The sequence below is a fragment of the Macrotis lagotis genome, chromosome X, assembly GCF_037893015.1.
Source record: "Macrotis lagotis isolate mMagLag1 chromosome X, bilby.v1.9.chrom.fasta, whole genome shotgun sequence".
Taxonomy (NCBI): domain Eukaryota; kingdom Metazoa; phylum Chordata; class Mammalia; order Peramelemorphia; family Peramelidae; genus Macrotis; species Macrotis lagotis.
In genome coordinates, this window is record NC_133666.1 from 91125571 (window position 1) to 91130252 (window position 4682).

General features: G+C 35.4%; 2 pseudogenes; one reads left to right on the forward strand and one right to left on the reverse strand.

Annotated features, from left to right (window-relative positions):
- Positions 1-1304: 1304 nt before the first annotated feature.
- Positions 1305-1933, forward strand: LOC141500002 (ubiquitin-conjugating enzyme E2 D3 pseudogene; annotated as a pseudogene).
- A 131-nt stretch (positions 1934-2064) lies between these two features.
- LOC141498758 (solute carrier family 25 member 16 pseudogene) lies at positions 2065-4081 on the reverse strand (annotated as a pseudogene).
- Positions 4082-4682: the final 601 nt, after the last annotated feature.

Sequence of the window (4682 nt, forward strand, 5' to 3'; positions counted from 1 at the left end):
GAAATATAGTGTAGAGATCTTTTTCCCTCATATTACCCTTCTTGTTTTAACAGCATTTGATCTCTTTATGCAAAATATTTCAACTTTATGGAAACAAAATTATTCATTTTGTTTCCTGTGATTCTTACTTATATTTCTCATGTTATAACCTCTTCCCTTATCCATAGTTGTTATTTCCTCCCTTCCCCTTCTGTTTGCTATTGATACTCCTTTTATATCTAAATTGACTCAGATAGAAATAAAGAGGATTTTTTCTCTTTTGAATAAAAACCCTGATGGCCTTCCCCTCTGATGTTGATTGTTTTTTGACTAGCTAGGTGTTTCATTTCTTTCTTAGGCTTTAAAGCTGAATGTGCATTAGTTCAGTCAAACTGAAACAGATTCAAGACCTTAGCTTAAAATGGCCACTGTCTCCCACTAAAATAAGTGCCTACAAAGAATGAATCCGGGCATTTTTAACTTGCTTGGTTTTAAACAAAAGGAGATGACAAGAAATTCTATTCAATATCTCCATTATGTAAATTTACACAAGAAGAGAAGTCTGTATAATGGAACACTTTGATTCAGTAATATATTAATATGCAACTCATTTTACTGTATATACAAGCACAGTGAATACATTTTTCCCCATACATTAACAATAATCTGGATACTGACAGTTTTTTTATCCATATCATGAGTGACAGAAGTCATGAAGCAAACCACTTCTGCAAATAAAATCCTGAAGACCTGGTTTGTTCTTTGAGATCCATAGGTTTTCTCAGATTCCTCCTAGGTATTCCTTTTAGTAATGGGTTGTCTTTTATAAAAGCTGATGGAAAATATTCCATTGTATTAGAGAACTTGATTATAAAACCTACAAGTGAGTTTATTCAACTGAGCAATAAAAAAAATTCAAAATGCCTTCCTGCTATAGTAGTCACAAATTATTTAATCTGAATCAGAAAACAAAATGAATCTAGTTCATTTTAAAATCCAGTATAGTTTTTCATTATATTTCATCTAAGAATGGAATTTTTTTCTTGCCATGATTAATAAAAAATGCTGGAGAAACAAGAAGGGGCATGGGGTCCCCTCTGTTCTCCATGCTTCTCTCAGACTCCAGCTTGTTCTTTTCCCTCCTCAGCTCGTGACTGGCCTCTGATCCACTCTGTCCAACCTAGGATCCTGTATGAGAAGAGAGATCCCAGCCCCCTAATAACTCCCCACTGACCAGAATAATCCAAGTGTTTGGCCGGAATTTTCTACCCACTGAGAGAGTGTGGAATCTGGTGGAAAGAAGGACTCACCATGGCATTGAAACGGATTAATAAAGAATTTAGTGACTTGGCCCGTGACCCTCCAGCACAGTGTTCTGCAGGTCCAGTTGAGGATGACATGTTTCATTGGCAAGCCACGATTATGGGACCTAATGACAGCCCATATCAAGGCGGGGTATTCTTTTTGACAATTCATTTCCCTACAGACTACCCATTCAAACCACCCAAGGTGGCATTTACAACAAGAATTTATCATCCAAATATTAACAGTAATGGCAGCATTTGTCTCGATATTCTCAGATCGCAGTGGTCTCCTGCTTTAACTATTTCTAGAGTTCTTTTGTCCATTTGTTCACTGCTATGTGACCCAAACCCAGATGACCCCTTAGTGCCAGAGATCGCACGCATCTATAAAACAGACAGAGACAAGTACAACAGGATATCTCGAGAATGGACTCAGAAGTATGCCATGTGATTCCACCTTAAAGTCAGAATAATCCACATTATAGTTGGAATAAACTTTAAATTGTTGCTTTTTTGATTTCCTTATCTGACTACTCCCCTCTCAGACCTCATCTTCTTAAATTTTATTTGTTGTTTACCTCCCTACATTCATGCACTTGCTCCTCTGAAAAGACTTAAGTTGTTCCAGCTTTGGACAATAACTACTTTTAGAAATTGTAAAGTAATTACAAGAGAACAATTGCCCAAAATTCAGATTTTTTTTTTAAATGGAGCATGTGAATTATGTGGTCAATGTCTTCACTCTAACTTGCTTATGAGACTAAAGCTGTTCCTCACTGCTCTAACAGATGTTTGAAGTTACTATCAGAGGGGGAGGAGATGGATGTGCAGTTGTCATGTCCACGAAATCAACATTACTGTAATAGTATCCATTTTGTTTATGCCTTCCATTGTTAGAGATTTGAGGTTTCAGGTTATAATTTATGCTAATAACTGCTGTGGTTGAGGATAGGTACTGAAATTCTAGATCAGAAGAACAGAAAATGTGATGTATTTATACACATTAATAAAGGAATGACCTGTTCTTGTTCTATCTACAGAGAATGGAAATTGGATGTCAAATATGCCTTGTATTGCAATATAGGGTCTTGAACTTCTTTGTAATTTGTAATTTTTATTTAAATTTTGTTAGAGGAGGCTTGAATCTATTAGTGAATCTTTCTTCCCATACACTGTTTAATAAAGCACTGAATAAATGATGCAGGTTGTCAAAGGATGAGTGATCAACTAATAGCTCTTCTAGTAATTGATTTATTTTTCTTCAATAAGATTGTATAAACCAAAATAATGCTCAAAAGAGCATGCTAAAGTCAAAAAGTAAATTTCAGAACAGCTGTAAAAGACACCAATGAATCTCAGCAGTTTATCAGATCTTTTAATTATTTTAATGAAACTATTTAAGTTAAAATGTCCAGAGTTGGATTAAGGATGTGTTTCATATCAGAAAATCACAAATTATATCTAAAAATGACAAGAAGCACTTCTGATTTCTGACTTAAAAAATTCAAGTAGTCCCATACCAGAGCTTGGAAAAGCAAAGTGATTTAACTTCATTTAACTTTTACACACTACCCTTCCCCAAATGCCAATATTAAAGTTAAACATCTCTCTCTCTCTCTCTCTCTCTCTCTCTCTCTCTCTCTCTCTCTCTCTCTCTTTATCTATCTAAGCATATATATATATATATATATATGTATATATGTATATGTATTGGTCTGACATGATGTGATATATTAAGAAAACCATGACTTTGGCAGAGGTACTTAAAGTACTTCATGTGTTCATAGGTTGTGAACGCAATGTCTTGGGAGGGACCACACAGAATGTAGTTAAGAAACAAGCACTGATAGAAGCATCTGTGAAGTCCAAGGTATCTGCACTCATAGTTCAGTGTCTTCAAAACTGTGAGACAGTTTTAAAAATCTGAGAGAACAATCCCTAATATCAGCTGATGAAAGATTACATCAATTGGATAAGATATTGTGTGTGCTATTGCTCTAGCAACACCACCACAAAGCAAGGTTATAAACATTTTCAGAACTAACAGATTAGAGTTGTCAGTAATATAGGAACATGAGAGAGTCCAACATTCTTTAAGATATTTGAAAGTAAAAAATGAAACCTCTCCATAAGGAGTCATTCCTACAGTAGCAGCCATCAGTCTTCTGTAAATTCACAAAACAACCTTTCTTTGAATCATTTGTTTTGAATGCATAAATATTTCCTGTGTACATATGTTCTCCTTTCCTTTCCAGGTGAACTCTAACCATTGCAAATGTGTAAATATAGGTGAGTGCTGTCATGTCTGCCATGAAGTCAGCCATTATCTGATAATTGTGTTCAGAAATTGCAAGTTTTGCCATAATTGCTTTTCTAATGGTCAATGGACATAAACTGAATTGCACCATATGGATAGATTTTTTTTTGCAAGGCAATGGGGTTAAAGTGACTTGCCCAAGATTTCACAGCTAAGTATGTATTAAGTGTTTGAGTTTGGATATGAACTCAGATCCTCCTGACTCCAGGACAGGTCCCCTATCTTCTGTGCCATCAAGCTGAATGAATATTCTTTTCATCATTGCTCCATTTCCTTTACACAAACCAATAAAACCTTCATTTCTGGAGACAACAGACAATGTAGAAAATATTTTTAAATGTTTGTAATGTTGATTATGTGCCTATAATAATAGCTTCTCTCTATCCAAAGTTGCAATGGTGGTTTTGACACAACATCCTGCCATAGATCCTACCACAACAGAGAACATCCTGTAGAAGAAGTCCCTGTGAACTGACACCATTTGTGGTATACTGGAACTCTGTGCCCTGCTCCTCCAGTCCCAAGGACTGCCAATGCCACCATCTCTGCCAGGGGGCTACCTGGGTTGGGATAGGGAGGTTCAATTAGAGACCTGGAACTTCCAGTGTCCAGCTCATGACAGAAGATGACAAGTTCAGACTGACAATAACCTACAGGGCAGTCCCAGATGGGGTAGTGACCACGCACATCATTTACTCCACAGAAGTAGTACTTCATGACATTACACAGTGGATGAACATCTACTTTGTTTTCAATTTATAGCTGTCAAAAAAAGTGTTGTTATAAATATGTTGGAGTACATGGGGCCTTTTTTCTATTCCTGGCTTCCTTGAGGTGTAATGGAGTGTTTGTTTTAAAAATTTGAAAGAATGTTACTTTCTTTGTATAATTTCAAATTATTTCTCAAAATTAATGTTTCATTTTGTAATTCTATTAACAATGTACTACTTTATGTCTGTTTCCAGACTTTGTTTAGTTATCAAAATATATTTGTACTATGAAAGCAATTTGATATGGCTCTTTTCAAATCTGTTTTTTCAAATATTTTACATACTTTGGGGATAAAATGTTTTTAAATATTT